Source organism: Erithacus rubecula (assembly GCF_903797595.1).
Source record: "Erithacus rubecula genome assembly, chromosome: 16".
NCBI classification, from domain to species: Eukaryota; Metazoa; Chordata; class Aves; order Passeriformes; family Muscicapidae; genus Erithacus; species Erithacus rubecula.
In genome coordinates this window covers 3,116,111-3,125,668 of record NC_136668.1, presented here as the reverse complement: position 1 = coordinate 3,125,668, position 9,558 = coordinate 3,116,111, and the positions used below count along the sequence as shown (strand labels likewise).

The following is a 9,558-nucleotide window of genomic DNA, read 5'->3' as shown; positions in this document are numbered from 1 at the left end:
TATAGGTATATGTTCTCTCCATATACATAAATAGAGAAGATATAATTAAGACATTACATAACTTGAATAAATGTGTATGTTCATCACCAGTTGCCTGGTGTCTTGTTTAAAGCACATTGGCACCTGCACACGAGGGCAAAATGCATCTTTTTGCAGGGTCTTCTCTAGTGCAGGCACAAGAAAACCAAATGTACTGTTTAGGCTGGTGTGTGTTTCAAATGCCAGCAGTATCTGCAGCACTGAGGGGCTGAGCATGGCCTGCAAGTGCTTTTTGAGGACCCTGACTAATTAGTGCATGCTGAGCTTCATGCTGCTAGAGCTGAGCTCTGGATACTCAGGCTAAATATAATTCCACAAGAAGCCCCTCCAAGGATACAGTAGTGGAGATGCGTATTTTGCAAGGTACAAAATTCAGAGGCAATGCTCTACTTCAGTCTTCTTTTTATACCCACAACTTGCAGACTTTTTGATATCTGCATCTTTGGGAATGCCTCAAAAGCTGCTTTTTACTTCAGCACTTTATATGGGTTTCTCATATTCATTTATGTCTAAAGAACAAAGTAAAATCATTGTCTCACTGAAAGATCTCGAGGGGTACTGACATCCCACATGCATTCTGCTAAGCTTCCAAAGTTTGGTTTTTACTGTATTTAGTTCTTATTTTTGTAATCATATTGGAATTATAGCCTCCTAGGCAGCCATTGTTAGGAATCTTACTTGCTGCTGTAATCTGTGTTTCATTGATAAAAAGTGGCTTGAAGGCCAACTTTATATTTAAACTACTTTCTATTTAAACCTACTCTGTTCATTGCATTTTTGTTGATTTGCTATACCAGAGTTTTCAGAGCTTTCCCCTGACTGCCTAACAACATGGTGTCTGGGTTGCTTCCTATGGATTTTAGATTTCTATTTTTTTTTTTTTTTTACTTCATTGTCTCTCAAACTGCTGCAGCCTACTCATTTAAAAAGAATTTAGCTCCTGAATTCCAGTGTTGCAAAGTACCACTTAGTTTACTTTCACAAAACATGTCAAACTTTATTGTTTTAAGTTTTTTTCTTTAGCAGGTCAGTCATGTTTACTTAGAGGAATTATTTCAGAAAGTAACTTAAGGCAAAGTCAAGAATAGCCTTTTCTGTGCTTGAGACCAAGCTCTTGCAAGATGCAATTGTATATTGCTTTCAAAATTGCTTTCCAATTTGTGCTGTGATATATTTGGTATGATAGTTGTCCTAACAAACTTTGTTAGAGGCTGTTCTAATTTCTGTGAAAACCAGCAAACACTCTCAACTGTACAAGTATTTGGATCATGTTGTAGTGCAGTATGGACATACCCAGATTCTGACATAAGACCAACATATACAGTATTGTTTCCTTAGAAATCACTCTAAATTGGCCCAAGGAAGATCATCTTATCCTAAGAGTTCTGTCTCAGGTGCACAGAACCAGAAATTCCATGGATCAGTCCAGTGCCCATCCAGTGAAGGAAAGAATGGCAGCATTGTTGGGGTGGGGAGGACAGACAGAGTTGCACTTCTCCTGTCACATTGATACTGAACCATATTCAGACAAAAGAACTTGGTGTGACCTCCAAAATACTGCACTGCTGGATTGTGTGCATATAGGCATTAACAGAGGCATTGCCATCAGGGCAGCAAAGAAGTGCTGAGGGTAATATTAATAAACAACTTTTGACTTATAATTTCTATTTTTCTTTTCGGAATCCATGGTATACACCTTTTCTATACAGTATGAAACCACTGTGTATTCCCATTTGTTTACATGAACCCTGATTTTCTTCAGGAACTTGTTTATGTATTTGTGTCTTTTGTTGTTGACTGAAAATATTTATCTTGTCATGTTTTTGAAATGCAAACTTTGTTCTAAATCCTTAGAAGTGCACCAAAATCTTCTCATGTTCTCACATGTTGTTACTTATTTATTTCTTGTACTAATGCAAGTATTTCAAAAGGATTTATTATACTGTTCTGATAAAAGCTTTAGGAATGAGAATTGGAAAATCCTTTTCTTGAAAGAAAGGGTTAATAGTGAGGATATTCTAACCCAAGATACTGCAGTGCTTGCATTACATGCAAGAAAGAAGTTTGTTGTTGCAAATAAATTTATTATGATACAGTTTGAAGGAGAAGGAAATGGAAGGTAGTTGTTTAATTTTTTACCTTAAAACCAAGTTTGAATGAAGGAATGGTGAAAGAATAATTTTGATTGTAGAGGGAGTATAAATTAGAATTGTAACAAACCTTTACATTATAACGACCTTTAGAAAAAAAAAAAAAAGGCAATTCTTGCAGAATTATTTGTAGCAGTAATTGCCAAATCTCCTGTGCATACAGCATGTTTCCCTGTGGACTCACAGCATCACCAGAAAACTAATAGGTTAAAAAAAAAAATTGCAAATGAATGACAGCAACATCCATCAGTCTTGCCCTGAAAAGGGAACTCTCAGCCATAGTCCCACCAGAAAGTTGTGGCAGTGTCAGCTGGATCTCTGACTTAGTGTAAAACCTTATAACAGGGTACTTGGAAGAAGATAGTCAAACTCAAAACAGGACAAATTTAAACAAATTTAAAATTTAAGAAACTAGAGAAGAAGGTGTTTAACTCATAAGTTCTTAACATGCCCAAGTGATTCTTGACACTTTATGGTGATGTAAATGATCTGTCTTTACAAAGTATAACTGGAGCAATGAAAAGGTAGTTGAAAGACAGGTCCAGTTTCTTTTGAGCTTGAACTCTGAAGTGGAGTGAATATGGAGGTAATTCATGTATAGAGCTTGGATTATCAAGATCTGTTGTGGAAGTTGCATAAAACACACTTTATTGTTCATAGTGAGCTAAACAGATGTGTGTCACCAAAATTAAGGTAAACATATAAATAAAGTGGCACAATTATTTTACTCTGCAGAGAAGGTCTTTCCCTTAACTCTATTTTTAGATTGTTTTTTGGGTGGGTGGTGTGTGGATTTGGTGGGGTTTTTTTGGTAATGCTGTAAAACCTGTAGAGTTGCTCCTGATTTGCACTGGCAAGAAATGTCCAAAGTTGCCATGGTAAGAGATAAAATGCAAAGCAGTACTTTGAATTTGCTGTGTAACAATATCAAGTATGGGTATTACTCAGCTGCTTTTGCCACATATGAGAATAAATTTACAAAGTTAATACATTGATTACTATGACGACCCAGAGCTGCTGTTCTGCCTCCAGTGACAAACTCTTGTTCTGACTGGTTCATTCACAGCTCTTCAAAGTGGCTCTGAAGACAATTTTGTCACCCTGTTTAAGATTTCACTGAACTGCCCATGCCTGGCAAAGTGATCAACAGGAGCTGCTGGAGTGGCCTTAGGACTGGCTGTATGGAATCAACACAAAACATCCCCAGGCAGTGGGGGGGGAGGTGACATCAAACAAATTCATCAAGACTTCACACCCTCTCTGAGCTCCCCATCTCTGCTTGAGGACTGAGCAGAGCTGTGCCTTTGACCTCTCTAATAAGACTTCTAGTTTGAAAGACTAAGGACCTTAGAGGATCTAAGACATCTCCTAGTTTGTATGCAAAGTGGTAAATACTGATAGTATTCCTAAAGGTTTTTTTTTTAATCTTGAAAAGGATTATTCCACAGTAAGATTTCTGATTGGCTTGAGTGTTTTATTTATTTTTTTTCCTGTCCTGGCATTCTGAATTTTCCCAGGATTATCATAATGTCCTCTAGGCCTTAGTTGCCACACAAATGCCTTGCCATCTTCACTGGCCCTCAGCCCATCTCCATGCTATACCCTCTAGGCAACAATACTCTTTCTGTAGAGGATAATGCAGCTCTTTAAAAACACTCTCAACTCAGCAAAAGTGATTTATTCAGACTTGGCAATTGCTGCTAAACAGACACATCTCTCGGTGAAATTTCTACCTTTTAGCATCTGGAAACAGAGGCAGATCCCAGGTAAAGCAAGTGTTGATTCCATGAAACACTTGGTCTGCATGCTCCTAGTTAGAAAGGATCATTAGGGGCAAAATGTGCTACAGAACATGTGTGTGTGCTTCCTGCAGCACTGGGGGACATCTCCTCACTGGGGCTGGGTTCCAGGGCAGCAGGTAAAGAACAGGGCACGAGCACATTTGGGAAGGCCATGCAAGAAGGTGGAAGACAGTGAAAAGCATTGTGTTTTCTCTGTTCTCAAAGAAGGCTTGAATTAATAACACTCTACATTTGATGAAAGCAGTTTCATCTCCCTTTCTAGAACATCAATAAAAGGATGACTGTAATATGTTTTACAGTCAGATACAAACTTCTGTACTCCAGTTCTTTCTTAAAAAATTATGCCTGAAATGCAGTTTTATTACTGTTTAAATCCACAATAGTAATAGTACTTCTCTTTGAATTCTTTCTATTGAATTGTCCCCCTGTTGTCCCCTCACCTGGTCAAAGTTGTGGCAATAATGACAATTTTCTGAAAAAGTGAAGTCCTTCCAGCTGAAGAAAAATCCAGCTAAAACTATTTTAATCTTAAAACTTGCACACAGTTATGCCAGATCCAAGACTGATATTCAAAGCTGAATGACTTTAAAAAGAAAACTTTTGTCTTCTTTTTATCAAAAGATTCTAACCCAACAGTTTTAGAACCCTCAGATATTTTTATAATAGTATTCCAGATAAAAAAAAATTTTGGAAATCAAGAAAGCTTAGAAAGGAAGACCAAAATTGATGCAGAAAAATGCCACTCCATTAATTTAGAAACAGGTTTTTGCAATCTGCTTTCAGGGCTGAATCTTACACAAACATCATGAAGGAGATTTAGACACAGAGTGACATAATCTTGGTGCACTTTTTTTGCTGTCTATTGAGTGTTTTATTATCCTTACCCTATGCAATCATTCATTCTGCCTTGTCCTGCCTTCCTGTCAAAGGATGTGGATGCTGCAGATATTTCTTAACTAAGTGCCAATGTAACTAAAATCAAGGAATTCAAAAATTGCTGTCGATATAGCTGTTAAACTAATTTGTTCCATCACCTTGAAGGAAATAGGGTAGCTTTTTGTGGTGATTTCATGATTTGATAAGAGGACTTCAGTTCTCAACCCATTGTAATTCTAGGTGCCTGACAATTTCTATTTTGTTCCAGTACCCACTGAGTTGCTTCCAGCTGTCTGCAATAAAAGCACTTGCGGATGTTTTGCACAACCTTTTACTTGCCTTTTTTTTTTTTTTTTTTTTTAAATCTGTAATTCAATTTAACATTAAAATGCTTTCTTCAATATACATTTAAGTTATGCTGATCTCAAACTACACGAAATATTTTTGCTAGCAGGTCTTTTACTGATATAAAACAGTCTGGGTCAAGAACTGGAGTAAGTTCTTACCTACAGTGTCTTTAACCCTGTGGAGATGCATGTAGTGAGTTGCAGAATGAAAAAATATGTACTCTAGCACCTAAAGTCCTACAGAATTACACAAAGCAAGAGGAGGTGATTATTTGCCCCTCCCATTTGCTCTTCTCTTAGAGTTCAGTGACAGTCACTCTTGTATCAAGTGTTACTTGTTTCCTGGGAAACTTATTGGACTAATTTTCTGCACAATACTGAGAAATTAATATGTTTAAGGGCCAAGAGCAGTATAACTGGAATGTCTTACAAAATAGATTTTGTCAATAAATTTACCAGTTTGGGTTCTTTTAGATGCTCTGTGTTGATGTGAATCCCAGGAAACTATGGCTATGAAAAAGTAATTCCATTGCCCATGGAAAGCAGAATCAAGACACTTGCATAAGTATTTTTCCTATGTCTGTGATGTAACAGGCATCTTTATGCTGACATGTTGATTGCTAATGGGATGGTGTATGGTGCATGGGCTGTGACATGCTAGATCTGAAGAGCTACAATGAAAGTAAAGACATCAAGATAAAGTATATTGAAACCTTGTTCAAGAAATTTCTACAATGGCTGACTATATTGTAATGTCTTTCACAAGAATTTATAGATTTACAGGATTTGGAAATTGAAATCATGCATCAAAATAGTTTATTATTAACATTCTTCTATTAATTAGAGAATTTTATGTTACTGGATACATGGAAACAACTTTCACCTGCGTATTTCTGATACTGCTGCATCTGATCTAAATGCTAAAAAATTCAGGAAACATCACTTTGACAGAACACAACAGCCTGCTGAGGTAAAAAGAATATTTTTTTTTAAGTGGGATTTTGCACTTGTTAATCACAGTATTTGTGATACAAGGCTACTTTTCTGTCATCAATCAGCATCTCTTCTGTCTCTACTGACTTGAGTGACTGGATCTCTTGAGAACCTATCTTGAAACTCTTACTCCATCTGAGAGTTTATTTTGCATAATGAACACATTTACAGCAACCCATCTGAAATCCTTTTAGAGTTCTTAGTACATGGCCTGAGATATTAGTTTTGGTGACAGGATAATAATGCTGTAGTCAAGGGTTGACAAGAGGAACAAGTATGATGTTACTTTATTGCCCGTTTCTTGCAGAGTATCACATGCTGCTCAGCAAGGACTGTGGGCCATTCTTTAAGAGTATTTCAGTTTTGAGGGGTATTTTTTTTTCCGTCTTGAAAGCCAAGAATCAAAATACTCTGCAATTGGCGTTTAAAATAGGACTGTATTTGCTGGCTTCTCTGTGAGATTACAGTACTTGTAATCTAATTGAAATATTTTTAGAACCAGAAGTACCATATCCAGCTGGGAACCAGGTTGTTTGCCCATTGTAAGACACCCAAAATCTTTGCAATGCTTAGACATGTCACATGAACAGTTCTGCATTTTGCCAATGCTGGTGTTCACATCAGTTATTTCCTATACTTTTCAATCAAACACACAAACACTAGAGAGAAAAAGAGGGAAACAATTTCTTTGACAAATTGCTTAAAATAAATGGGAGATTTTTAAGGTAATAAGAAATTTCAACTGTCAGAGATAGACCACAACCCTTTGGTCAGAGAAAAAGTGGCATTATTAAAAGCATATAGCAAAGCATGAACACATTTGTAAAAGGAAAAGTGTTGTATGACTTTATACACTGTCAATACATAATGATGAAACCCTTACCCCATAGGCTTGTCTTAGCACAAAAGAACCTGCAGTGTTGGTAAGACAATGCTACTGCTACATTTAGACAGTGGTGATTTACAGCTAGCAAAAATAATGATTTATGCAGATCAACCCAAACATGGTTCAATAGAATCTTTAAATTTCCAAAACCCAAGGACATACATTAATTTTCCACACATAATGCACCATGATATCCACACATATTGAATTTGTTTGAGATATGTGCAATTCCTTTTTGCTAGGACAGCCAGACTGATAGTAGGTTTCACTACACATGGCACAGAGCTACTCTGGGCCTGGAACAAGTGTTCTCTGACAGTGCATACACCAGATCAGAGATATTTTGGCATTGCTTGAATTCTTCTTAATATGTAAATCAAAATTTTCTGTCAGTCCAGCACCAAATATTACCAGCCTTCAGCATCAGGTTCATGTTTCTATCTGTTCATATTCAGATGTGGCAAATGACACATTTCTGTGGGGTAATGGCAATTAATAGCAGAGACTCAGAAACAGCTCAGGAGTGTCAGATGTGGTCCCAAGTTAGCACTTGCAGGTGAATTCCACAGTGCAGGATTGAAGTGTTTTATATTGAGACTCCCGGTCTTATCATATGATTGCAGAAAGCCAAAAAAGAAGTGCCTATTATACATTTCAAGTCAAATGATTCACTGCACAGCATATCCACCATCTTCTTTTCAGGACTATATTTCAAGAGGTTTGGCAGTGAAACAGCCTGGCTGTGTGAGAACAGAAACCTCCGCTGGTAAAACAGGGAGAGTGGCTCTATAAAATCAGCCACGGAATGAAAAGATGAAAAATGGGGTGGGGGCCGTAGGTGTTTTGATTTTAAAAATGCTTAAACGTTCTTTAACTTAGTTGTTTGGGTTTTTTTTTTCTATTGAATACATAAATGAGAAATTCATCACCCACACAATCGTGTCTGTTTCAGCGGGGAAAGTGTATTTTCTCACTTCGTGCCATTCCAATCGATACAAATGGAAAAAGGTAGCGAAAACGTCTTGACGGATTGCCCCCAGGCCCCGCAAAGGACGGCTATTTTGTTTCTGGCAGGGAAAGCCGAGCAGCTATTCCCGGAGCCGAAAGGCACGGGCGGCTCAGGCGGCGGCAGCGCGGGCAGCGGGCGCGGTCGGTGTCCCCGCGGGGAGCGGGGCCGGGACGGGGCACGGGGCACGGCGGAGCCCCGGCCCCGCTCCAGCGGCAGGTGGATGCTGCGGGGCTCCCCCGCTCCCGACCGCTCCGGCAAGGTAGCTGTCGGTCTGTATTAAATGGCTGCCTGCTTTTCGGGGCTGCTGGCTGCTTCACCGTTCGGCTGTTTATTTTTTTTTTTTTTTCAGCAGCTCTGCCGTCTCTCGGGGGCAGCTCCCCCACTCTCCACTCCGCCGCTTCTCTAGGTGAGGCTCCATCCCACCGCCTCCCACCGCAGCCCTTCCCGGGGAGCCGCCGCCGCCTCGCCCCGTTCCTGGCTCTCCTGCTCCCAGGCCGGGGTGCGCCCGGGTGCGGGCTGGGCCGTGCGGGGCGAACCGCGGCTTTCCCGGGGAGCGGGAGGCGGCGGGGCAGGGCAGGGCAGGGCAGGGCAGGGCAGGGCAGATGCTCCGGAGCGCCTCAGCCCCGCCGGGAGCTCGCCGTGCCGGGGAGCGAGAGGCTCTGCAGCCCGCCTCGCTATCTGTGCAACACCTTCACCCTTGTGCCCCCGCCACCACCCGCCGCTTTTTTTTTTTTTTTTTTTTTTTTTTTTTTTTTTTTTTTTTTTTTTTTTTTTTCCGCTCCTCCACGCTCCTGCAGTGAGTTAAATATTTCTTTTGTTAATTGACGCCCAAAGTGTTCCCAATCCCTTCCCTGCGCCGCCCGGGCCGACCGAGGACGTGTGCACGCCCAGATCCGCTCGGTGAAGCAGCACAGATCCGCGGGGCCGAGCGGGTATGTGCGTGAGGAGGAGGTGGTGTAAAAGGAGCGACGGGCACAAAGCAGATTGGAGAGGAATAATTTAACTCCGGTGTTTGTTGTTTTTCAGGGATTGGGGTTTTTTTTTTTTCGCTTTTCTCTCTCTCCTATCTTTTTTTATGCTCAGGATTTAAATGTCATTCAAAGCATCCCCGGACCAGCTTTCCGCTCGTCTCCGGTTTCTTCCGAGGCATTAATTGGATCACACGCTGCATTTGAAGAGCTTGGGTGTTTTACCCACTAAGGTAAGCGGGTTTATGCACCTACATCAGGTCTGGATGGTCACTGAAAGCCTTTCAGGGTGGTGTTTTTCTTCCCCTTGGCCCCCCCTCCCCAGCCCCGTGGCTGGTTTCGTTCTACCTGGAGAGCTCGCATCCCTGGGTTAACCATCGGTCGATGTACGGAAAATGCGCCGGGGGGAGCGGGGTCGCGGAGCGCCGCGCCCGCCCCTAAGGCACCCGCCAGTGACCCGTGGGAGCCGGCGGTCGCAGCGGCGATCC

At 40.8% G+C, this 9,558-nt stretch overlaps 1 protein-coding gene across 5 annotated transcripts in view; it reads left to right on the top strand.

The window, feature by feature from the left end:
* The first annotated feature begins 8,934 nt into the window (after window positions 1-8,934).
* GABRB2 (gamma-aminobutyric acid type A receptor subunit beta2) overlaps window positions 8,935-9,558 on the top strand; it is a 144,635-nt gene continuing 144,011 nt past the window's right edge. For 4 of the 5 annotated variants that reach the window (XM_079320074.1, XM_079320076.1, XM_079320072.1 and 1 more), the window contains exon 1: window positions 8,935-9,303. The gene's annotated coding sequence lies outside the window, so the exon portion shown is untranslated. The remainder of the gene's footprint in view (window positions 9,304-9,558) is intronic. The other variant, XM_079320077.1, reaches the window with a different exon arrangement.